Raw genomic sequence first — 27303 nt, forward strand, 5'->3', positions numbered from 1 at the left:
TTCAGGGGACCTTCCTGAACCAGGGATTGAACCTGTGTCTCTTAGTCACCTGCATTGGCAGGCAGGTTCTTTACCACCAGCACCACCTGGGAAGCCCCACACTATTGATACTACATATAAAATAGATAACTAATGAAAATCTTCTATAGAGCACAAGGAACTCTACTCAGTGCCCCGTGGTGACCTAGATGGGAAGGACATCCAAAAAAAGACAGCAAGGAGATCCAAACCAGTTAATCCTAAAGGACATCAACCCTGAATATTCATTGGGAGGACTGATGCTGAAGCTCCAATACTTTGGCTACCTGAAAAGCCAAACTCACTGGAAAAGACCCCGATGCTGGGAAAGACTGAAGGCAGGAGGCAAATGGGTTGACAGAGGATGAGATGGTTGGGTGGCATCACAGACTCAATGGACATGAGTTTGAGCAAACTCCAGGAGATGATGAAGGACTAGGCAGCCCGGCGTGCTTCAGTCCATGGAGTCACAAAGAGTCAGATAGCAGAAACTAACACCACATTGTAAAACAGCTATACTCAGATAAAAATTAAAAAAAATAAATAAATAAAGTCACATTGCAGATTACAGAAAATAACTAACTAACTAAATATTACAATAATTTGCTGTAGGAAAAAAAAATCTGGTCTCAGCAAGTTGCTCCCGTACTTAAGATCACTTACTGATTACTTGCTTCCCTGGCAGCTCAGTTAGTAATGAATCTGCCTGCAATGCAGGAGACTCTGGTTGGATTCCTGGGTGGGGAAGATCCCCTGGAGAAGGGATAGGCTACCCACCCCAGTATTCTTGGGCTTTCCTGGTGGCTTAGCTGGTAAAGAATCCGTGTGCAATGCAGGAGACCTGGGTTCAGTCCCTGGGTTGGGAAGATCCCCTGGAGGAGGGCATGGCAACCCACTCAAGTATTCTTGCCTGGAGAATATCCATGGGCTGCATAGTCCATGGGATCCAAAGAGTCAGACATGACTGATCGAGGAAGCACAGCACAGCAGCACTGAGTACTCAACTAGCTCTAAAAGAAAGCCTTACCTCCTGAGCGTGGTTCAGTTCCTGTTTGGGCTCCTGCCTACTTTTCCAGCTTTTTTCCCATCAACCCTGCTGCAACCGTCCTCCTCTGTGCACCAGCTCTACTGCACTATTTACACCTCTACATATAAGGCTCCAGAGAAGGCAATGGCACCCCACCCCAGTCCTCTCGCCTGGAAAATCCCAGCCTGGTGGAATGCCATCTATAGGGTCGCATAGAGTCAGACACGACTGAAGCGACTTAGCAGCAGCAGCAGCGTATAAGGCCCAGCGACCCCGAGCTTTCCGGGATGTGGGATGATTATTGCTAAAACCAGGACTGCCCCGGGCAAACCAGGATCCTGGTCACCCTAGTTCTGCGTATCATCTTCCTAAATCTTGAATGCTTCCCCTTGTCTGTCCCACCCCGTGTTTACTATCCAATACTCCTCATCCTCCATTTCTGCTTGCACATCACTTCTGTAGCCCCCAGGGAGTGGTTTATTCATCCTATCTAGGTGCTCTGGGGCTTCCCAGGAGGCACTGGACAGAAAGTGACAGTGTTAGTCACTCAGTCGTGTTCTGACTCTTTTTCAACCCCATAGACTGTAGCCCACCAGGCTCCTCTGTCCATGGAATTCCCAGGCAAGAATACTGGTACCCATGCCCTCTTCCAGGAGATCTTCCTGACCTGGGGATATAACCGAGGTCTCCCACATTGCAGGTGAAATCTTTACCATCTGAGCCACCAGGGTGCCAGTGGAAAAGAACCCACTGCTAATTCAGGAGACCTAAGAGATGTGGGTTCAATCCCTGGGTCTGGAGAAGGAAATGGCAACCAACTTCAGTATTGTTGCCTGGAGAATCCCATGGATAGGGGAGCCTGGCAGGCTACAGTCCTTGGAGTCTCAAAGAGCCGAACATGACTGAGTGACTTAGCACAAATGCTCAAGCTCTCTTGGCAGTGACCACTGTGTTCTAACAGCATCTCTGTCTCTCTTCAAGTTATAAACTCATTAAAGACTGAGGCAGGTTTTTTTTTTTTTTTCCTTCTACCTATAATCTCAGATCCTAGCAGAGATTCTGGCACACAGTAGATGTGCAATGAAGTTTTCTTGATTTAATGACTATCAGTATCAACATATCAAGTGTCATCTATTTCATATCACTACGTGGGATGTTATGGACTGAATGTTTGGGTCCCCTCCAAAACTCACATGCTGAAGTCTTAACCCCCAGAGAGGCTGTATTTGGACATGGCACCTTTAAGGAGATGCATGAGTGTGTATTAGGGAGCTCAGTCGTCTCTAACTCTCTGTGACCCCATGGACTGTAGCCTGCCAGCCTCCTCTGTCCATGGGATTTTCCAGGCAAGAATACTGGAGTGGGTTGCCATTTCCTCCTCCAGAGGATCTTCCTGACTCAGGGATCAAGCCTGTGTCCCAATGCAGGGGGCCTGGGTTTGATCCCTGGTCAGCAAACTAGATCCTACATGCTGCAACTTAGCCCTGGTGTTGTCAGCCCGTTCCCTGGTGTGGTCAAATAAATTTTTTTTTTAATTCAAGTAACACTAAATTCAACACTATACTTTAAAAAGAGCATGTTCAGATTGAGCCTATTCCTGTTACAGTCACTCTATCTATGTAGATCTCTACCCATCCTTCTCTCTGTATTTGTTATAATGGTGTTTACCAACTGTGGATATTTGTAGTATTTCTGTGATCATAAAATCAGGATGATTTGAACTTAGGGAAAAAAAAAAAAAGAAGAGACACCAAGAGATCACTCTTTCTCCCCCTCCCTCCATCCGCCTCACTTTTTCACCCTGCAAAGTCACCCAGGAAAGACCATTGAGCACACACTGAAAAGGCAACCCAAAGGGAGCTCTCAGCAGACATCCACCCTGTCAACACTGGGTCTCAGGCCTCCAGCTTCCAGAGTGGTGAGAAAACAAATTTCTGTTGTCAAAACCACCAGCCTATGGTATTTTGTTATGGCAGCTCCAGCTCGATAACATAGGGGACATACCCAGTTCATACAACCATGCTGTAACCATTGATGGGTGCGGTCACACAGGCACCCTCCTGAGGCAGAGACCAGCTGCTTTCTATTCCAAAACAGTTCCAGTAATACTTCCCATTCCATTTTAAGACCATAGGTGTTCAACATGACAAGATTGACAAAACTATTTTTCTATCATTCTGCTTTACTTCTGCAAACAAGTATCTTAGAATAGTAACTTCTGGGACTGGAAATGGGTACGTGAATATGTGGTTCAGTTTCGAATGTATGACTAATATTTTTTGCAGCTAAGTAGCATTTTCTGTTTTCCAATGACACTTTAAAGCCCATTTATGTTATAGGCTTCCCTGGTGGCTCAAACAGTAAAGTGTCTGCCTACAATGTGGGAGACCTGGTTTCAATCCCTGGGTCGGGAAGATCCTCTGGAGAAAGAAATGGCAACCCACTCCAGTACTCTTGCCAGAAAATCCCATGGACGGAGGAGCCTGGTAGGCTACAGTCTACGGGGTCGCAAAGAGTCGGACACGACTGAACGACTTCACTTTCACTTTTCTTTTCTATGTTACCTGAGTATACATAATTAATTCCTCCTTTGGAAATGTCTTTGTTTTCTTCACTGAGCTGGTGATTATTCATTGTCCCACTCAAATCCTACCACTCTCCTCCCACCCCTGGCCACACTTGTCAGCCCGTTCCCTGCCTCAAAGCCTGACATCTACAACTGCAGCCCCCAGGCTTTGCTGTTCTCAGCGTCTTTCTTGGCTCTTGACCAAACGGAAGCACTATCTGAGTGAGAAGAGAGGAGTGTGAAGGGCGGGGAGAGAGAGGGGTGGGTCTTCTCCCTCCCTCTCTGCCAGAGCCTGGTCTCCACCATGGGTGCCTTCCTCTGTCATATAGCACCCACGCTGAGTGGCCCCTCTCCTATGACCACAGCTCTGGATGGGTTCTAGGAATAGCACACCCTTTCTCTTTTGTTTCTCCAGGCCCAAGGATGATAGAGGCTTCTGCTGTTAATAGTTCCCAGTGGCTTCTCCATTTGGCTTGATTCTCTGTGCCTTGCCTACAGTGTGAGTTAAGGGTTGAGTTGTAACCCCTGCCCCCCATTCCTACGTTGAAGTTCTAACCCCCAAGACCTCAGAATGTGACTGTCTTAGGAGAGTGTCTTCAAAAAGGTAATTAAAGTTAAACAAAGTCATACAGGTGGGCCTTAATCCAATCTGACTTGTGTCCATATAATAAGAGGCCCAGGTGGCACTAGTGGTAAAGAACCCGCCTGCCAATGCAGGAGACATAAGAGATGTCGGTTCGATCCCTGGGTCCAGAAGATCACCTTGGAGGAGGGCATGGCAACCCATTCCAGTATTCTTGCCTGGAGAATCCCATGGACAGAGGAGGCTGGTGGGCTACAGTCCATGGGGTGGCAAAGAGTTGGACACAACTGAACAACTTAGCATATACACAGTAAGAGAAGATTAGGACATCGACAGAGAAGGAAGACAGTCTGTGGGGAAGGCAGCCATCTGCAAGCCAAGGAGAGAGGCCTCAGAAGAAACCAACCCTGCCCACATCTTAATCTGGGACTTCCCAGCCTCCAGAAAATAAATGTCTGTTGTTTTTGAGCCACTCATCAATGGTGGTGGTGGTTTAGTCACTCAGTCGTGTCCAACTCTCTGTGACCCTGTGGGCTGTAGCCCACCAGGCTCCTCTGTCCATGGGATTTCCCAGGCAAGAATACTGGAGTGGGTTGCCATTTCCTTCTCCAGGGCATCTTCCCAATCCAGGGATCAAACTCAAGTCTCCTGCATTGCATGCTGTTTCTTTACCTCTGAGACATCAGGGAAGCCCAGTCATCAATGGTACTTTTGTTACAGCAGCCTAAACGGACTAACACTTTGTTATAGCAGCCCCAGCAAACTATGACACCATGGTCAATTGTCCCATCTCTAAACCGCTTGTGGAGCCTTGGGGATGTGCTGGTTATATCCTTCTCAGACCTGGTCTCATACAGCCAACCTCAGCAAGGACACTATCATATGTCCCTTTATCCACTCCACAGTATCTATCATCACATTCCTAAGTTTATAAATATGTCAACGTTTGTGCTGTGAATACCTGTTCCTGAAATACTGCAGGACTTGCTTTCACAGTAAGGTTCCTAAGCCATTTCTAAGCGAGGAGCCAAGTGACATCCAAGTCTCTGTGTAGGGCATCTTGTCATTTTTGGAAAAATCTTTTCACAGTTTTTACATCAGCTGATGCTGGAAGGCCTGGGGTGATGCCTGAAGTCCAGAGAGCCTCTGGAGATGCTGTGTGAGAGTTTTTGTTGCTGCTTCAGTGGCTGGGAGGCCCAGCGGCTGGTGAGGAAGCCAAGCAAGGTGAGCTGGAACGTGTAGGGAGGCCCTGGGTTCTGCATTTAAGATCGAGGGAGGAAAAAAGATACTGCTAGAGTGAGGGTTGTTAGAACAGCAGAAAAAGCTATCTAATTCAACTTATTTAAGGAGTATAAAGGGCTTCCCTAGTGCCTCAGTGGTAAAGGATCTGCTTGCCAAGCAGGAAATGTGGCTTTAATTCCTGGGTTGGGAAGATCCCTGGGAGAAAGGAATGTCAACCCACCCCAGTGTTCTTGCCTGGAGAATTCCATGGACAGAGGAGCCCGGTGGGCTACAGTCCACAGGGTTGCAAAAGAGGCAGACAAAACCTAGTTACTAACCAATGACAAAGTAATATAAAACAATTTTATAAAATCATAGGACAGGATGGGATTTCTTGAGACGTCCCAGTTTTACCACCTTCTGCCTCATGCAACCCGTCAAGTATTGAGTTACTCCTAATAAATACACTTCTTTGTCTCCAAAGCACTTTCACAACCATATTTCATTTGAGCCTCAAGGAAATTGTGTAAGGTAGATAGGGAGGTATTAACGTCTCCATTTTACAAATAAATGAAACCGAAGAGCAGGTAGTTGAAATGCCAGCGTTCAAGGAGCTAAAAGGTGTTGGAGCTGGGTCTGGAGACTCGTGATCCTGAGACCAGCTGGGTATTGATAGAGTTCCCATCGTTTACCCTCCCTGCTAATCTGGGCATGCGCACAAAAGACTGATGTCACAGGTGGACATTCCATCCAAAACTCACAGCGAGGAAGGACTGCTCAACTTCTGGCCGTGAGCAGAAAAGGCAGAGGAAGGGAGAAGAGAGCAAGAGAAAGACATAATACAAGCTGAGTTTACAGGGAGCAGGAGGGGGCACGTGCACCCTTATCTCGGCCCCGACTGGGCAGAGCAACACAGGAAGCAAGCAGATGTACAGAGGCTGAGCCTCTCCGAACACGGTCCCCCGCTTCATATTCAGCAGGCAGGTCCCAGGAGTCAGGTCATCCGTTAGCACCCTCTAATGCTCTGACGGATATGTTTGCAATACACAGGGTTTCCATTAATCTGAGGAAACTCCTACTGTAGGCTTTCACTGAATCAGAAATTGCTCCAGCCATGACTGCTGTCTCCAGTGAACTGGGTTCCTCTTCCTCCACAGAGATACCCCACACAGGCTGGTCTCACCTGCACCCTCCACCTGCCTGTCTCTCTATATATATATTTTTAAAATTGGAGGATAATTGCCTTACAATGTTGTGGTGCTCTCTGCCATACATCAAAGTTAATCAGTCATAATGAGATATATATATCCCCCTACCCTCTTGAGCCTCCCTCCCCCCACATTCCACCCCTCTATGTCATCACAGAGCTCCAGGTTGGGCTCCCTGTGCGATATAGCAGCCTCCCACAAGTTACGAGCATATGTGGGGCTTCCTTGGTGGTTCAAATAGTAAAGAATCTGCCTGCAATGCAGGAGACTCAGGTTTGATCCCTGGACTGGGAAGATCTCCTGGAGAAGGGAATGGCAACCCACTCCAGTATTTTTGCCTGGGAAATCCCATGGACAGAGGAGCCTGGTGGGCTGCAGTCCATGGGGTCTCAAAGAGTCAGACACATTTGAGTGACTTTGAGAGTGAGTGAGTGTATATACATAAATGCTACTTTCTCAATTTGTCTTAGCCTCTCCTTCCCCTGCCGTGTCCACAAGTCCATTCCCTACATCTGCATCTCCATTTCTTCTCTGTAAATAGGTTCATCAGTACTGTTTTCCTAGATTCTGTATATATGTGTGGTGTGTGCATGCTAAGTCACTTTGGTTGTGACTTTGGTCATACAGCCCATAATGCATATCATACATGCGTTAATATACAATATTTGTTTTTCTCTTTCTGACTTACTCACCAGCTCTCTTTACTCCTTCTCTACATCTATCCTTGGAGGCCCACCTTCTCCAAGAAGCTTGAGTGTTTCAACCCTCAGGGATCTTTTGTCTCAGCTGCATTCCTGAAGCCATTATCATCCAGACCCCCAAACTTAGCTTAGCACTGAACACGTGCTCTTCAGGACTAGTTCTCTGATGAGACATCAGCCCACAGAGAATCAAGCTGGAATCCCACACCCTCTTGAATCTATGCTCCTGCTAGTAGATCCATGCATGTTAGCTGTGACTTTTCTGGGAAAGAGCAGGCAAAACTAGGGTTAAACACAGCCAGTCATTGGAATCCAAGAGGAAAGGGGGAAGGAGTGGGAATTAATTGTTTTCCCATGTTGGAAGTTTTCAGTGTTGTTTCAAGATCTGCATACAGTCAGCATTTTCATGTTGCTCTAAGATTAGCACAAGGTAAGAGAACAAACAGAAGCCTCCCTTTGTGCTATTTTAGGAACAAGGAAAATAAAATAATACCTTCCAAATGGAGGAACAGCCTAGCTCTCTGTGACACAAGAATGGACTCATAATACCTCGGCTGTAACAGTTTCGAATGGAATCCTATTGCAGCGCAAAGTTTATTTATCACTGTATTTGAGGAACCCTTTCTCCTAAGTCCCCCCAGGGAGATCCACAGGCCCAGGCAGGCTCCTCTCAAGCTCTCCTTTTCCACCCTGGCAGGTCCCAGGGACTCCTCCGCTCCACTAACTCTCCTCTTGGTAACTGTCACCACCTCCCCAAACTGTCAAGTTTCTCACCCCTTCCTGAGGGGCTCTGGAAGCTGGTCTCTTTATGCCCACCTGTTGGACTGTACCACACAGGCCTACAAAGCCTGCATTTGCCCATCTTCAAGACTGAAGAAAGCCTGGATTGGGCAACAGAGGGCTTCCCCAGCGGCTCAGCAGTCAAGAATCCACTAGCAATGCAGGAGACACAGCAGATGGGGGTTCGATCCCTGGGCCAGAAAGATCCCCTGGAGAAGGGAATGGCAACCCACTCCAGTGTTCTTGATGGGAGAATCCCATGAGCAGAGGAGCTTGCCGGGCTACAGCCCATAAAGTTGCAAAGAGTCAGGCATGACTGAAGTGACTTAGCATGCACACATGCATCAGGCAACAGAGACATCAGTGGTTTGACAGATGGGGAGCTTTTGTGTCTGAAGCAAAGTCCTAGAGCGACCCCCCCACCCTGTGCAGCAGACACCTTCAGGACGTGGCAGCAGTCTTTGCTCCAGGTGGAGGGGGAGATTGCCAGTTACAGGGGAGTTGATGTCAGATGGGCTCATCGATTATCAGGGAAACCAACAGAAGGGCACACCCCTCACCACCCCTTTGATAAGAACAATCACTAGCTGGCACCTAAGGCAAATATGTAGGAAGGCCAGAGTAAGTGTAAATGAAGCAGGTGCTGGTCAGGCAAGGGACGGACAGAGAGAAAGGGAACAGCCATCTTGAGTGGGCTAGTCAGCCACCACCCTTCCTGGTTGTCCCTGAAAAAAAGCTTGTAGACCTTCTTCATTTTAAGACTTTAATGCCCATCATGACAAGAGGAAAGACAAAATATGGGGAATTACACGTGTGTGTGTGTGTGTGTGTGTCCAGTGGCTAAGTTGTGTCTGACTCTTTGCAACCCTGTGGATTGTAGCCTGCCAGGCTCCTCTGTCCATGGAACTTTCCAGACAAGAATACTGGAGAGGGTTGTCATTTCCTCCTCCAGGGGATCTTCCTGATCCAGGGATGAAATCTGTATCTCCTGCATTGGTAGGTGGATTTTTTACCACTTGAGCCACCTGGGAAGCCTGAGGAAATATACAAAGGGTACAAATCTGACAGCCTTGAGTTTGGTCCAGAGCATCTGATGATCTGGTTAAAATAACCGGAAATTTCTTTTATGTCAACATTGGGTGTTGTAAGCAGATAGGGGAGGGGGTCCCTGGAGAAAGAGAATCAAGCATGACCTCATTTTGGTCCAATACATTTTGTGATCTAAGCCTGGCCACAATGCTTGCCCTTAAACAGGTCTCAGTAATTAATGATCTTAAGGGAAGAAAGGACTGCAGGAACGAAGGGAAAGCAGTCAAGAAACAATGGGTCTAGGACTCCCCTGGTGGTCCAGTGGCTAAGACTCTGAGCTCCCAATGCAAAGGGGCTGGGGTTCCATCCCTGGTCAGGGAACTAGATCCTGCATGCCACAACTAAGAGTTTGCATGCCCCAACTAAAGATCCTGCATGCTGTATGATGTGGCCATTACAAAACATTGGTCCACATTAAAATATATATACCTTAAATTTTTTTTTTAATAGAGAAATAGAGGTGAGCAAGAAATAACACAGCACAGGCCTGTTTTTGTTCTTCATTTGTCTTTAGCTCTGGGGTAAACCTGTCAGTTTTAGGGGAAAGGCCAAGCAGAAAATTCTAGCCAGGGTTTTGAAATTTAAGTCCAAGATTATATGATGGCACCATTGAGCCTCCCAAATAGGTGACATAATGTTGGGATGTGCTGCCAAATGTGCACAGGACATAGAATTCCTATGGTTCTTTGTTAGTAGAGGCTATGAATTTACATTTCAAAGCATCCATGTCTGAAAAAATTGGCTTCTAATGTAGTTTGCTGTAAAAAGCCAAACTATTTAGTACAAAGGGTTATACACATGCACATACATATAGACTACATATGCACACATAGATATTTTTTAAGAATTTTTTTGATGTGGACCATTTTAAAAGTTGTTTATTGAATTTGTTACAATATTGCTTCTGTTTTTTGTTTTGGTTTTTGAGCAGTGAGGCATGTGGGATCTTGGTCCCCCCATCAGGGATTGAACCTGAAGCCCCTGCATTGGAAGGCACAGTCTTAACCACAGCACCACCAGGGAAGTCCGTTTTGTTTAACTCTTAAATAAAAACAAGAAGCCATTTTGCCCCAGTCTAAATATTCAGGGAAAGAAGCAAGTAGAATTACTCCTGTTGGAAATCCCATGTTAATTTATTATGCATAGCATGACCAAACAAGAGGCCACAAGACAGAACAAGCAGACTATGCGCTCTTAGAGGTAAAAGAGAAATGCAAAGATGCTAAATCGTGGTCCTTCCTGAGAATTAATTTTGCCCCCAGGATTCTTACCAATTAGGTCTTTTCATCTTGGAGGTATCAGAGGCAGAGGAGGGCGCACAGCACCAAATCCATGGCACAGAGTTCAACACACAGTATTATACCTGGGGGCGTGGAATCAAAAACCCAGCACTGAGAAGGAGTCATGCACAGACACAAGATTTATGGAGACCATGCAGGGAAAGAAAATATATGGGTTACATGTCATACCACTCTGGATGCAACCATTTTTCACACAGCAGAAACTGTGAGAGAGAAGACAAAGGAGAAAGACAAAGAAAAGTGGGGAGGGGCTTTCCCTGGTGGTCTAGTGGTTAAGAATCTGCCTTCCAACGCAGGGGACGAGGGTTTGATCCCTGGTGGGGGAACTAAGATCCCACAAGCCACAGCACAATTAAGTTTGCAAGTCACAACTCCTGGAGCCCGGGAGTGACATCTAGCGAGAAGCCCACGCCCTGCAATGGAAGATCCCACATGCCGCAATTAAGACCCACCATAGCCAAAAAAAAAAGAAAAGAAAAAATGGAGAAGACAATGTACCCCACTCCAGTACTCTTGCCTGGAAAATCCCATGGATGGAGGACCCTGGTGGGCTGCAGTCCATGGGGTCGCTAAGAATCGGACATGACTGGGTGACTTCACTTTCACTTTTCACTTTCATGCATTGGAGAAGGAAATGGCAACTCACTCCAGTGTTCTTGCCTGGAGAATCCCAGGGACGGGGGAGCCTGGTGGGTTGCCGTCTATGGGGTCGCACAGAGTTGGACACGACTGAAGCGACTTAGCAGCAGCAGCATAGCCAAAAAACAATCAATTAAAAATATTTAAAAAAAGAAAAGTGGGGAAAGTAAAGGTAAAATCGAGAAAGAGAAGGTTGGAGCCTCCTCCTGGCCACCTGGCTGACCCCTCGTCAGCAACTCAGCAGCCACTCAGCATTAGCACTCTCTCAGCATCCCTGCTGTCTCTACAGTGATTTAATGTGATTCTGATGGATGCCACTAGTTCATGAAGGCTTCCTGGAGTTGGGCACTGTTGTTGCTAACTCCATTTTCCACATGAGAAAATAGTGCTTCCGAGATTGTTAACAACTTGTCCCAAATCACTGAGTTGCTAAAATTGTGGGATCAGGCATTGAACCTAGGCTGTTTCAGGCCCAAGCGTGTGCTCTTGGTGAGCAAAGTGAAAAATAAGATGGTGTTTAATGGAGGAGAACAGGAACACGTATTGAGTATTTAATATATACCTGGCATGTAATCCTCACAACAGTCCTGCAATGGAGGTATCATTATTCCCATTTTATAGATGAAGAAATTGAGGCTCAGTGCCCATTTTGGCAGCACATATACTTAAATAGGAATGATACAAAGAAGATTAGCATGGCCCTGCTCAAGGATGACATGCAAATTGGTGAAGCATTTCATATTTTTATGGCAGAAACCATCACAACATTGTAGAGCAATTTTCCTCCAATTAAAAATAATGTTTAAAAAGCATGAATAAAACAGGGAACATTTTTTAAAAATTGAGGCTCAGAGAGGTTAAGTAACTTATTTAAAGTTGCACTGCAAAGGCCTGGTCTGGGGCACTTTACCTCCTCTCAGTGTCTATGCTGAGAGTTTAGTACTTTCTCTCTGAAATAAATCCTGTTTGCTTGCTACCATGAAAAAGAAAAAAAAAAGGCCAGGTCTCTCAGACTGAAAAGCCCATATTCCATTTTTTTTTTAAAAATATATTGTTGTTTTGCTCCTAAATTTTATTTATTTATTTATTTGGCTTCTTCAGGTCTTCACTGTGTCATGTGGAATCCAGTTTCCTGACCAGGAATCAAACCCAGGCCCCCTACATTGAGACTAGTGTCTTAGCCACTGGACCATCAGGGAAGTCCCCCATATTCTTTCTTATTCTTTCTTCCAGATGGAATTCTCAGGAATTTCACAGTTTGAACTAAGTAATTAAAAATCTCTCCTTTATATATTTTTAGATCTGCACATCCAAACCAAACACCTAGTATATTTGTCAGAATTTGAAAGGAGTCTATTAAAGACTGTTTGCAAGAAAACCACTGTATAAACTATGTTTTATAAATTCTTCAATTTTAATTAATTAGGTTTTCTAAAGTTCGAAGGGAAAAAAAGGAGACAGAAACCAGTTTTTAATGATTTAGAATTAGGATTCATGAATACACTGGGTTCTTTTTAGGTATTAGGGGAAAGCAGAGAGTAAGTGTGGTGGGAAACTATGAGGGTCCAGAGATTCAGACTTTAGCCTGGAAGAGACATTAAAGAGGTATTTTAGGGACTTCCGTGGTGGGCCAGTGGTTAAGACTCTGTGCTCCCAATGCAGAGGGTGTGGGTTCAATCCCTGGTCAGGGAAGTAGATCCCACATGCCACAAGGAAGACTGAAGATGTTATGTGCTGCAACTAAGACCCAGTGCACTGAAATAAATATTTAATAAATAAAATAAATATTTAAAAGAAACCTCAATTATTAAAAAAAAAAAAAAAAAAGATGCAATTCTAACTTATTTTAGAAATAGCCTGAGTGTCTGCTAGCCAACAGGAGAGCAAAGGCCAGAACCTGGGGTTTCCCAACTCTTAAACCACTGTTTTTTCTTAGACATGAACCATAAATCGCTTTAGAGAATACTCCTTTCTCCTCCTCTCTTAATTCAGATAGGGGGGAAAAAGTGCAGAAGCTTCAGTTGAATTCAGTCACTTAGTCGTGTCCAACTCTTTGCGACCCCATGAATCACAGCATGTCAGGCCTCCCTGTCCATCATCATCTCCCAGAGTTCACTCAAACTCATGTCCATTGAGTCGGTGATGCCATCCAGCCATCTCATCCTCTGGCGTCCCCTTCTCCTCCTGCCCCCAATCCCTCCCAGCATCAGAGTCTTTTCCAATGAGTCAACTCTTCGCATGAGGTGGCCAAAGTACTGGAATTTCAGCTTTAGCATCATTCCTTCCAAAGAACACCCCGGACTGATCTCCTTCAGAATGGACTGGTTGGATCTCCTTGCAGTCCAAGGGACTCTCAAGAGTCTTCTCCAATACCACAGTTCAAAAGCATCAATTCTTCAGTGCTCAGCTTTCTTCACAGTCCAACTCTCACATCCACACATGACCACTGAAAAAACCATAGCCTTGACTAGATGGACCTTTGTGGGCAAAGTAATGTCTTTGCTTTTCAATATGTTATCTAGGTTGGTCATAACTTTCCTTCCAAGGAGTAAGCGTCTTTTAATTTCATGGTTGCAGTCACCATCTGCAGTGATTTTGGAGCCCCCAAAAATAAAGTCTGACACTGTTTCCACTGTTTTCCCATCTATTTCCCATGAAGTGACAGGACCAGATGCCATGATCTTTGTTTTCTGAATGTTGAGCTTTAAGCCAACTTTTTCGCTCTCCTCTTTCACTTTCATAGATACCAACAGAAAATTTCATGCAGAGATGGGCTCGATAAAGGACAGAAATTGTATGGACCTAACAGAAGCAGAAAATATTAAGAAGAGGTGGCAAGAATACACAGAAGAACTGTACAAAAAAGATCTTCACAACCAAGATAATCATGATGGTGTGATCACTCACCTAGAGCCAGACATCCTGGAATGTGAAGTCAAGTGGGCCTTAGAAAGCATCACTATGAACAAAGCGGAGGTGATGGAATTCCAGTTGAGCTATTGCAAATCCTGAAAGGTGATGCTGTGAAAGTGCTGCACTCAATATGCCAGCAAATTTGAAAAACTCAGCAGTGGCCACAGAACTGGAAAAGGTCAGTTTTCCTTCCAATCCCAAAGAAAGGCAATGCCAAAGAATGCTCAAGTGAAAGTGAAAGTGAAGTCGCTCAGTCATGCCCAACTCTTTGCGACCCCATGGACTGAAGCCTACCAGGCTCCTCCCTCCATGGGATTCTCCAGGCAAGAGTACTGGAGTGGGTTACCATTTCCTTCTCCAGGGGATCTTCCAGACCCAGGGATCGAACCCGGGTCTCCCGCATTCCAGGCAGATGATTTAACCTCTGAGCCACCAGGGAAGCCCAAACTACTGCACAATTGCACTCATCTCACATGCTCAAAATTCTCAAAAATGCTCAAAATTCTCCAAGCCAGGCTTCAGCAATACGTGAACCGTGAACTTCCAGATGTTCAAGCTGGTTTTAGAAAAGTCAGAGGAACCAGAGATCAAATTGCCAACATCCACTGGATCATGGAAAAAGCAAGACAGTTTCAGAAAAACATCTATTTCTGCTTTATTGACTATGCCAAAGCCTTTCACTGTGTGGATCACAACAAACTGTGGAAAATTCTTCAAGAGATGGGAATACCAGACCACCTGACCTGCCTCTTGAGAAACCTATATGCAGGTCAGGAAGCAACAGTTAGAACTGGACGTGGAACAACAGACTGGTTCCAAATAGGAAAAGGAGTACGTCAAGGCTGTATATCGTCACCCTGCTTATTTAACTTATATGCAGAGTACATCATGAGAAACGCTGGGCTGGAAGAAGCACAAGCTGGAATCAAGACTGCTGGGAGAACGCTTAAAGACTATTAAAAAACAATCAGAACAGGTCAAGATGGTAACCATGGAGGCTGGAGTTAAGGGGAGGAGCACCAGGCAAGATAAGTTCTTGGAAAGCAATTAGAGTAAGCAGGCAATTAGAAGCTTTTGTTACTTGTATTTAGCTGAACACTGTGAACAGAAAGCTTTTTGAAATCCTTGACTAAATCAAAACCTGGAAAGTGAGGATTTCTAACCTTCAAGAAAAAATGCTGAGCATGAAACAAAAAGGTATTTGTTTTTATACTTAACTTGGTAGGAAAAAGGAAAGAAAAAACAAGATGTCAGCTCAGCTGGGTCCCAATTCCAGACCTGGGAAGCGCAAAGCCCAGCCCTCTTGATCTTATTTTCAAGAATAGCATTTTTTCCCTCCCTTGGCCAAGTTCAGTGTGTAGGATCTTAGCTCCCTTACCAAGGATCAAACCTTCACCCCCTGGAAGCGTGAAGTCTTAACCACTGGAATGCCAGGGAAGCCCCGCCCTCCCCACCTTGGTTTTTGTAAATAGTCCTGAAGGGCTTTCTTGCTTTCTAGACTTCTGAGATCTTGCTTCCATATGTAAATTGAGTACAATTTCCTCAAGAGATGGAAGGCAGGCTTTTCATCCCAGTAATAGGGAACAAATTTGATTGGGAATGGCTGGGTTACTATCTAACAGTGGCATGTCATTTTCCCCTGCCCAGGCTCAGCTTCCCTCCATCCAGCTGGCTTTTCTTTCCCAATCTTATTTCTTTCCTTTTCTCCCTCTACCCCTTCTCCCCTCTCCTTGCAGGAGCAGAAACAAGAAACTCTTCCTCTAATCTCCAGCTGGGGAGGTTTTCCCTCCCCTGGAGTCCAGGTGCCTGTAGCATTTGCTCCTCAGTGGCTTTCCCCCAAGGAGACAGCTCCCACCTTCCTCTTCCCAAAAAGGAATCGTGGGGCCAGCTGTAAAGATTTTAGAAAATTATTTTTTTCACGTCTTTACTCAAGATGGGAAAATCTCTGAAGTTTAAGGTGACACCTGGATGTCCTATAGTGCTTGTATTTTTTCCAAGGCTTTGTTCTGTCTGGAATTTTATTATAATAACTAATGATGTGACTTCCTTAATGGTCCAGTGGTTAAGATTCTGAGCTTCCAATGCAGTGGGTCACAGGTTCAATCCCTGGTCAGGGAATTAAGATCCCACATGCCACATGGTGTGGCCAAAAAGGAAAACAAACAAACAACCACCACAACAAAAAAAACTAATGGGAATGAACATACCTTGATGTTTATGTAATTTTAATAAATCACCTTCAAAATGATAAAGCATTAGTAGTCAAATAGACAGAGATTCACTCAGTCGTGTCCAACTCTTTGGAACCCCACAGACTGTAGCCCACGAGGCTCCTCTGTCCATAGGATTTTCCCAGGCAAGAATATTGGAATGGGTTATCATTTCCTCTCCCAGGGGAATCTTCCCGACCCAGGGATCAAACCCGTGTCTCCAGTATTGGCAGGTGGATTCTTTACCACTGAGCCACATGAGAAGGCTAGCTTCTATCAATGATTCACACCAAAAGGTGGTTCAATGAAGCAGCTATGATGAGGCAGTGCTAGAATTCAAAGGGGAATCAAGTACCCTTGAAACTCAAACCTAATAACAGTAGAAAACATCACCCACTCACAGCAATATACACAGATTTGAAACCGTTTCCTTGAGAATGTTTCTGTTTGGGGGGATAATTCTATTATTTGAAGGCTCTAAGTAGTGACAGGCAAACAGAGAAGAGGCCTCAGTGACTTGATAGCCATGCCCTGGAGAGAGAGCCGAGAGAAGGGTCCCCAACCCCTCTCTGATGATCTGAGGTGGAGCTGATGTAATAATAATAGAAATAAAGTACACAATAAATGTAATGCACTTGAATCATCTGGAAACCATCCCCCCTTCTCCAATTCATGTGAAAAATTCTCTTTCATGAAACTGGTCCCTAGTGCCAAAAAGTTTGGGGATATTCAAAGGAATGTCCTTTGTCCTTCACACCCACGCTTTTTTTCTTCTAACCGCCCCATCTCACAAAGCTTTAACCTCTCCCAGCGTCACACTCCTCTTCCCAATTTGAGGGGCAGGGTGCACGCCAGTGCTCAGGCCTCAGGTCCTCCCTGGGCACTGGTGATCTGTCCTTCTCATCCTGGCTTTGTAAGGCGCTCCCCTAAGTTTTTCCTGCTCCCTTGTTTCTCTGCTGCTGTTGCTAAGTCACTTTAGTCATGTACGACTCTGTGCGACCCCATAGACGGCAACCCACCAGGCCCCCCTGTCCCTGGGATTCTCCAGGCAAGAACACTGGACTGGGTTGCCATTTCCTTCGCCAATGCAGGAAAGTGAAAAGTGAAAGTGAAGTCGCCCAGTCATGTCCGACTTTTAGCGATCCCATAGACTGCAGCCTACCAGGCTCCTCCATCCATGGTATTTTCCAGGCAAGAGTTTCTCCTGAATCTTCCTAGATAAACCTGTCTAAATGATGCAAGAATTTTCTATCTAATGAATCTGTGATTTTCTCCACTTTAATCCCACCTGGGCTGTGTCTACCACACTCTCTCCACAGCTGCACTTGTCGTTTCTGTTTCGTTTTCAGCTTTCTATTTTACACTGGAGTACAGCCGATTAACAATGTTGTGATGGCTTCAGGTGGACAGCAAAGGGACTCAGACATACGTATTCATGTGTCCATTCTCCCCCAAACCCCTGTCCCATCCAGGCTGCCACATAACATTCAGCAGAGTTCCCTGTGCTCTACAGTAGGTCCTTCATTATCCATTTTATTGTCAGATTTTATTTACTCCTTACTTTCTTTATGTCCCCTAAATGAATCTCCTCAAAACCCAGTTCCTCTCGTCTCAGGCCCCATAGCTAGTATTTCATTTTCACAATCACCTTGCCTCATGTAGGAGGTTGCTCCTTTCCTCCGAGGGCAGGGTGTGGTGGGCGGGGGGTGGGTGGGGGCAGACTGGTGCAGTGGAGGGAGGGGGCCTGAGCCACCTGCAGCCTGCGGCCTGAACAGCCACAAGGCTCCCCCAGTGGCAGAGTGATACAGAGTCTGCTTGCCAACGCAGGAGACGCAGGAGACTCGGGTTCAATCCCTGGGTCTGAAAGATCTCCTGGAGTAGGAAATGACAACCCACTACAGTATTCTTGTCTGGAAAATTCCATGGAAAGGAGGGGCCTGGTAGGCTACGGTCCACGGGGTTGCAAAGAGTCAGACAAGACTGAGCATGCATGCACATCATAGACACCAACGTGGAGTCAAACATCCCAGCTCACTTTCGGAGGGTTTAATTAAGCCTTAATGCTCCTTATTATAATTAAGCAAAAATAGTGATTCTAATTAGCATATTTACAGAAACCACACAAGTATGCTTCCCTGGTGGCTCAGATGGTAAAGAACCCACCTGCAATGCAGGAGACCCAGGTTCAATCCCTGGGTCGGAAGATCCTTTGGAGGAGGAAATAGCAACCCACTCCAGTATTCTTGCCTGGAGAATTCCATGGACAGAGAAGCCTGGTGGGCTACAGTCCACAGGGTCACAAACAGTCAGACATGACTGGGCATATAACACACACAAGTAGATCCATATAATCGCACACTTCACCTATTTGTACCTTAATGGTGTTCCATCCTTGTTTACTTTGCCCTGGTTTCTCTTTCAGCTTGAATGAGCACAACTTTTGAAGTCTTTAATTTATGACTATTTTAACTTAAGCAAGCCCTGCTAGAGGGTGACAGATGGTGAATGTCAAAAACCCAGAGGGAGGGTTTCTGTTTAGCCTTTGATTTTTGTTTTGTTTTTTAAGCAAGAGAAATGTCCGATTGTGCTCATAGTTTGTTGGAGAAGGCAATGGCAACCCACTCCTCTGTTCTTGCCTGGAGAATCCTAGGGATGGGGGAGCCTGGTTGGCTGCCATCGATGGGGTCGCACAGAGTCAGACACGACTGACACGACTTAGCAGCAGCAGCAGCAGCTCATAGTTTGTAAGCATACGTCACCAACTTTTATCTTCCTGCAAACTCCCTGTTCTCCCCCAGATTCTCTTCTACTTCTGGCTGAGGAGGGGCTGGGCAACTAGGCAGCCACATGCCTGAGTGGCTCGGGTGATAAACCTCATAGTTATTTTTCTCAATTAAGGTTTTCACTGACAATTTTACTGTTCCATTTTTAAGCTTCTTCATTCATTTGGACCTCGGTACATATGTCTGTGATAAGTCTCATCCCGTCCAACCAGACTGTCTTCTCAGAATATAGGCTAACCTATTTCAAAAAGCTCATCTCTCTCTCTCTCTCTCTCTTTGGAACCTAACACTTGAAAATGCATTGAAACAGAAAGTAATTAAGCTTTAAAGGAGAGCTATAAAAGTGATTTATTCATGAGTACACACTTATCCTTCTCCCAATTGACACCCATTTTATATTATTTTTTCTTTAGTGTGTATCTGCAGCCTTTTTCTAAATCTTTACTACTAATGGAAACTTTTTATTCCAACCTTATTTCCTTCTGCTTGGCTCCAAAGACTCTCATGTGTGCTGAAAGGGATCTACTGGGGATACAGAACCAGGGTACAGAATTTGGGAAATTCTGCTCTGAAATAATAAAGCTCCCTAGTCACAACCACTGACTTTATTAGGTTGTCAATTAGCCATTTTTTTAATTAGGGAAAGAAAAGTTCTTAATTCACTTTTTTTTTTCTGAAGTTATCTGGTGACAAAACAGCTATGGAACACATATTGGACTAGCCAAAACATTTGGGTTTTTCCATAAGATGTTAAGGAAAAAACAGAATCAAGTTATTGGCCAACTCAATATCCTTTTCTTGGGCTTGCCAGGTGGTGCCAGTGGTAAAGAATTCTCCTGCCAATGCAGGAGATGCAAGAGAAGATGGGCTTGATCCCTGGGTCAGGAAGATCCCCTGGAATAGAAAAAGGCAATCCATTCCAGTATTCTTGCCTGGAAAATTCTGCGGACAGAGGAGCCTGGCGGGCTACAGTCCGTGGGACCGCAGAGAGTTGGATACAACTGAGCAACTAAGCAAGGCACAATACCTTTTTCTTAGGTCAGTGGAACTTGCATTCTACAGATAAGTAATTTCTACAGAGAAATTTCTATAGGCTCCCCTCTGTGACCCCAAAGGACTCACAGAAGAAGAAAGAAACAATGATAATAATACTTCCTTTATATTGTATAGTTTTCAAAGCAGATTCACACACATCAATCCATCCAAGCTTTATTAAAAAAAAAAAAAAAAAAAAAAAAAAAAACAAAAAAAACGAAGCTCAGAGAGATTAAATAAAGGGCATCTTCAAGGTCACACAGCTAGCCAGTCAGTGTCAGAGACCAGAATTTAAACCATTTACTTGATGGTTCCCATAAAAAAAGAAATCAATCTCAAGAATAGGATTATAGAGATCCAGCATTTTTTATTAACATTATGGAGGGGAATGTTTTGTAAGCAATACTTACCAGCGACTGTGCTTTTCTTAGTTTAGACCTGTCTTGTGATTTATTTTTCTTATCATGTGACTGTCGGTTGAAAGCTGGGGTCATTTCATGTCTTTTCCTTCTTCTGTTAGCATTGGGAAAATTATAAATATCATTTTAAAGCTTTGGTGGTTGGCATAGCTCTTTGTCTATTTGATTTTGTTTTTCCTGTGGTTTAAAAGATTATCTTCACTCAGCTGGAAAGAAGCCAACTGTTTATCAATAGAGAAGGGGTTGAATAAACTCTGAGACATCCACACAATGGAGGACTGTGGGCTGTAAAAAGGAGGCCAGAGTATTTCTTCATATACCTGTGGACTGAGCTCCTGGATATATTGTTTCATGAAGAAAGAAAGTGGGATAAAGTGGTATGTATTGTGCGACACCATTTCTTTCAGAAAGGGGTGCATGTGTCTGTACTTGTTTATAATTTTTTCATCCGCCCCACTTCCCCTCTTTTAAGATTTTTTAAATGTAAGGACATTTTAAAAAGTAGTTTACCTGTCTGTAGGATTCCCCTGTGATCCAATTAGGAACAGGGAACAGTATTGGAGACTTCTCCAGATACAATTTGTTTTGTATATTTGACTTTGGAACCATTTCAAAATTATGAAATAAAAGAAAAAATATTTCAAAAATCTAAGAACAGCTGATGGTGTTACCCCACACAAAGGAATAACTTCATGGGACTTTAACACAGTCATTTGTCTGAACAGCCTTAGTAGAACATATCCTAAGGACAAAAACACAGGCAAAAACATCCTAAACTGTTTTCAGTAACCTTATTGTTTGTATTAACATTAATATTTGTTTTTTAAAGTGATTGCATAAAAGAGACACAGATGTGTAGAGCGGACTTTTGGACTCTGAGGGGGAGGGAGAGGGTGGGATGATTTGGGAGAATGGCATTGAAACATGTATACTATCATGTAAGAAACGAATCGCCAGTCTATGTTCAATGCAGGATGCAGGATGCTTGGGGCTGGTGCACGGGGATGATCCGGAGGGATGATACGGGGTGGGAGGTGGGAGGGGGATTCATGTTTGGGAGCTCATGTACACCCATGGCGGATTCATGTCAATATATGCCAAAACCAATACAGTATTGTAAAGTAAAATAAAAAATTAAAATTAAAAAAAATAAAGTGATTGCATATAATAGGATAAAGTATGGATTCACATTATTATTATTATGAGTATATACCTTCAAGCTAAAGGCAAAATGAACCAGAAACAAACATTGATTTGTTTTGACAATGACATGAGTTAGCAATTCAGAAATTACTTCCAGGATTTGTTAAGTAAATGTATACTCTGTGTGTATACTTCATATAATACATTTTTTTATACAAGATTATGCTGCACTGTGCTTAGTCACTCAGTTGTGTCCAGCTCTTTGCGACTCCTTGGATTGTAGCCCGCCAGCCTCCTCTGTCCATGGGGATTCTCCAGGCAAGAATACTGGAGTGGGTTACCATGCCCTCCTCTAGGGGATCTTCTCAACCCAGGGATGGAACCCAGGTCTCCCGCACTGCAGGTGGGTCCTGAGCCACCAGGGAAGCCCATACAAAATTATGTATGCACATATATATGTCACAGAAGGGAGGTACAAATACAGAAAAGACTGTTATGAGCCCTATGGTGCTGGATTGGAATCTGCAGTATTAAAATATTAAAAGAAGCTGTAAGAAAAGCATTACAGCTACAAAATGCAAACAAATCCTAAAGAAAAGGTCAAATTTACCAATAAAGGTTCATTTACTTTCAATCACTTTTTGCTTCTTGGGGCTTCCCTGGTGGCTCAGCAGTAAAGAATCCACCTGCAATGCAGCAGATGCAATTTTGATCCCTGGGTTGAGAAGATCCCCTGGAGAAGAGAATGGCAACCCACTCCAGTGTTCTTGCCTGGAGAGCCCCCATGGACAGAGGAGCCTGGTGGGCTACAGTCCATGGGGTTGCACAGAGTCTGACAGGACTCAGTGACTAAACCACCACCACCAGTGAAAAGCATTTGTATTTCACAGTAGCTTCTGTTTTCATCTTTTCATAGACCAAAGTGCCAGTAAATTGTTTCTAAAAGGAAAGAAGTGGAGGAGGGCACAGTTCTTACCCTTGCCAGCTGTGTTCAATGGGGTCACAATTGTCCAGGTAATTTAAGCGAATGATATCAGTCAGATGCTTGTCAGAAGACCTTCAATGTGGGAGTTCTTTCTCTCCTGGGTGGTTCTTCTTTCTTAAAGAGGAAGAGGATTGGAAAGTAGATGAAGGAGACAGCTTTCCCCCTGGAGAACTGCTTCTAATAGGTTGAACATCCATGATTGCAAACCCATCTTTTGGAGGTGTCTAGAAGGAGAAAATTATCTCTGTTTTCAAAACAGTATAATAATTACAAAAGTAAAGCAAAGAACATGTACTTCCCTGGTGGTCTAGTGACTAAAGAATCTGCCTGCCAATGAAGGGGACACTGGTTCAATCCCTGGTCCAGGAAGATTCCACATGCCCGTGTGCCACAACCACTGAGCCAGTGCTCTAGAGTTTGTGCTCTGCAACAAGAAAAGCCATTGCAATAAGAATCCTGAGCATGGAAGGTAAAGAATAGACTCTGCTCACCACAACTAGAGAATGCCCAAGGGCAGTAACAAAGACCCTTTGCAACCAAAAATGAATAAATAAATAAATGCTTTTAAAAAAATCATCATTATCATCATCACCATGATTGCACTGATAATGGTGGCAGTGATCACAGCAGCCACCAACCCAGAGGTACTTGTATGTGCCAGGCACTGTCTCAGGAAGTATTCCTGCATTATTATTTTTTGAGCGGGGTTATACAGTGAGGCATGCTGGATCTTCGTTCCCCCTACCAGGGATCAAACCTGCACCCCTTACATTGGAAGCACAGTGTCTTAACCATTAGACCACCAGGAAAGTCCCATTCCTACATTACTTTATTTAACCTTCATAATAACTTTAAGAGGTCATCGTAACTGCTTCCATTTTACAGAAGAGAAAACTGAAGGTAGGATAAACTGATTAATTTTTCCACTACTACTCTGAAGACATAAGCAGTAAGACCCAGGGTCAGAATTTGAATCCAGGACTCTCCAGCTCCAAGTCCACACAATGAACTTCTCTATCCTGTATTGCCACCTCTCCTACAATATCATTATACAGTTATTCCACAACTGAAGTTATGAACTGAAGTTCATAAAAATATACGTTCTTAAAAACAGTAGCCTGTTCTCCCTATCTAAAACACAGAGACAATTTCCATTATGTAGGGGTAAACTATAGGTTTTATCAATTATCAAAATTTCAGCCATTTCTAAAGAATTGGGAAATGAAAGTCTTTTTTTCTTTTTTGGAAAGTCTATTTTTTAATTGCCCAAAATGAAAGTCTGGTTTTCTTGTATATAAAATTCATAAGGGTTTTTCTGTGGTTGTAGCCTAAGGAAACAGATACTGCTATGTTGAGAAGCCATTAAAGGCTCAATTTTTGTTCTTTAAGAGATTAGGGAAGCTTTGCTCAGTAAATTGGTTTGCTTAAATTGTTTGTGAAAATTTAAAAATTCCCCAAGTTCCTCCAAGCAGAATCAGTTAGTTTCTTATACTTGTTTCAACTGCTCTTTCTTTGTACCTATTTCTCTTACAAGATAGTACTTCGTATTCAATGTGGTAACTATCTGTTTGTCTGTGTCCTGGGCCATAGACTAGGCTCCCAGAAAGTGGGGTTAAGACCATTGTAGCCTTAGCAGCTAGCACATAACAGTATTTAATACATATTTACTGATTTAGTGAGTGATTGTAAGTAGTAGAGTAAGAAGACATTTTACTTTTATATAATTGATGGCTCATTACTAGATTAGTATTCAGTGTTTTGTGTGAGTCCTGGCAACCCACTCCAGTACTCTTGCCTGGAGAATCCCCATGGACAGAGGAGCCTGGTGAGCTACAGGCCATGGGGTTGAAAAGAGTTGGACACAACTGAGCGACTAAGCACAGCACAGTGTGGATCTCACTTAAAGTGGACATTCAAGGAATCCCCTGGTGGTCCAGAGGTTAGGACTCCACACTTTCACTGCCAAGGAGCAGGAGTTCGATCCCTGGTCAGGGAACTAAGAGCCCAAGTCATATGGGGTGGCCAAAAAAAACAAAATAAATAAAATAAGATGGACATTCACTTCATTTTTCTGAGTTTATATTGAATGAAAGCTATTTTTGCTGGAAGAGGTCTTGTTTAACACCACTGGTAATAAAGAATACATGATAATAAAAAAGCATTTTCAGGGGAGAAAATTTAGTCATGAATGCTAGTAACTATATACATAAATAAATATCATTAATTCTGAAAAGTACAAAGTATTTGACCCATTAACAGAATACATAACAATGAAAACTGATGACTTTCTGTAAAGTAAAGAAAAACTTTGTTCCCTTTACCCAAAGCTGTTTGAGACTTTTTAAAATCTCAAATGTTGAAAAAATTTTAAATACTTTTGTTTGCATATATTGAAATGACCAGACATCTTTTCTCTTTTATTATGTGAATTACATGGACTGATTTTTAAATATTATGCCAACCTTACTCTCCTTGGATACATCCCACTTGGTCATCATGTATTATTCTTTTTTTTATATCTTACTGGGTTTAATTTGCCAATTTTTTCTTTAATAGAAAAACTGAAATTTACTATAACAAAGTACTCCCTAAAGAAATTAAATACTAAGCAACAATGTGGCAATTTTCTTGTATCAGAACTATTCATCATTTTAAAATATGTGTGTGTTAGTTGCTCAGTCATGTCCGACTCTTTATGATCCTATGGACTGTAGCCCACCAGGCTCCTCCAACCATGGGGATTCTCCAGGCAAGAATACTGGAGTGGGTAGCCATTCTCTTCTCCAGGGGATACTCCTGACCCAGGGATCAAACCTGCATCTCCTGCATTGCAGGTGGATTCCTTACCGTCTGAGCCACCAGGGAAGTGCATAAATAGTTTCTGGAAAAAGAATTATTGTTGAAGACCAAGTATTAAAATCAAAACCTTTTTTCTACAACCTGGTTAATCACTTTTCTCTCCTCTGCCCCAGAATAGCCCACGCTTCAGCTATTGAAGCCTTTCCCTGCCTATGAGTGACTTTGAATGAGAGTTAAGGAAAGCCTTGTGATAAAAGGAGTCATAGCTATTGTAATTTTAAAAATAATTCTTCCATCTCTGCACTTTACATTTTTCTTTCCAAAAGAAATTCTCATGAAGAACAGCCATCATTGAAATCAGAAAGACTGCTTTTATCATTGTAATTATAACAATATTAATTATGCAGTTTATTACTATATTAAATGTAGACGGTTTCTACTTCAAGCAAACACAATAAAATGAAATGCAAATGAGCATGTTAAGAGCCAACTATTCATATTTCAAAAGGATTCTTCAGTTCAAAAAGGACTCACTGTACCTTTTCTATTAAAAAGAAAATCACTGTGGTTTTAAAAATAATTTAAAAATTGTAATTTACACATAATTTTCAGGAACTCTTCTATTATACAAAACAATGCACAGCTCTGCATGTATATAGCTCATGCCACAAAGAAAAAGCTCATAAATTTTTCCCATAAGTTATCTAAATAACTGTGACTATAAGAATGAACATAAACATTGGTTACAATGCATAGAAAACCACTAGAAAAATTTATGCTCATACTATTTACTGTTTACGATTCCATGTAAGGACTTTACATTGCTAGTTTCTAAAGTGAAAAGAACTTTAATATGCCCATTATGCCCTTTCCTAATTACTAATTTTTTGCAAACTTTTCTTTATTAATGATAGAAACATAAACTTCAGTTTTCCTGGTAGAATCACAGAAAATTTGAATTAGTTAAGTAAAATTTGATGACCCATAGATAATAAATACTGCATATTACCCACAAAATCCCAGTGTCAGAATTGTGTACTGTAGGCATCAGAGACACAGAAATCCAGGAATCTGGAGAGAATGAGGAGCTCCAGGTCATAACTTGGGTGGAACTGTGGTTTGTGAGAGTCAGATGACTTTCAACTAACATGGATATCTTGAAAAGAGCTGTTAAGTTCTTAGAACAAGGGAATTCTGAAGTCATGGTATATTTCTTTTGAACCAATGGCCTTCTCCAACTTAGTTCTAGAATTTCTAAGTAGCTGATGTTAGTAATTCTTCTTTTTCCAAATTTACCTTGGGCTTGGTAACATGGAGTTCTTTCACCATTTGAATATAATGCTTCTTCCATACACCCTGCTTATAGGCAGTTGGGGAGACATTGATGTACCAGTTAAACCGCAAACATTTTAGCATCCAGAGCTGATCCAGTTCAGTTAAATTCTTCCAATGCCAGCTCACCTGGAAAAACAATGTTAAAAAACTATTCAGTTTACATGTCCACTTTCTCTAGGTTTTGAGCCATCACCCTTGTACTGAGAGAACTTATTTTTTTTTTCTGGAGTGGGTTGCCATGCATCTCCTCCAAGGGATCTTCCTGAACCAGGAATCGAACCCACTTCTCTGCACTGCAGGTGGGTTCTTTACCACTGAGCCACTGGGGAAGTGGATTCATGGATTCATTCATGAATGAATCAGAGCAAACACAATTTTAACTAGATAAACCAGGCCTGGAATTCACAAGTAGTTTCTTTATGATCCTTTTCCTCTGAATCACAACCAAGTTACCTCTTACCTGAAGTGCTTCCTAACCAGGCAGGAATTTTTTTTTTTTTAATTGGAGGATAAATACAACATTATGATGATTTTTCCATACATTGGCC

The 27303-nt window shown here is 43.2% G+C and overlaps 1 non-coding gene and 1 pseudogene across 1 annotated transcript; one reads left to right on the top strand and one right to left on the bottom strand.

Moving 5' to 3' along the window:
* Positions 1–5286: 5286 nt before the first annotated feature.
* LOC128058765 (F-box only protein 16-like) overlaps positions 5287–27303 on the bottom strand; it is a 46585-nt pseudogene continuing 24568 nt past the window's right edge.
* LOC128058959 (U6 spliceosomal RNA) lies at positions 11774–11879 on the top strand. The gene has a single exon (XR_008200553.1). It is a non-coding gene; the product is annotated as a U6 spliceosomal RNA (small nuclear RNA).

Source organism: Budorcas taxicolor, chromosome 13 (genome assembly GCF_023091745.1).
Source record: "Budorcas taxicolor isolate Tak-1 chromosome 13, Takin1.1, whole genome shotgun sequence".
Lineage (NCBI taxonomy): Eukaryota > Metazoa > Chordata > Mammalia > Artiodactyla > Bovidae > Budorcas > Budorcas taxicolor.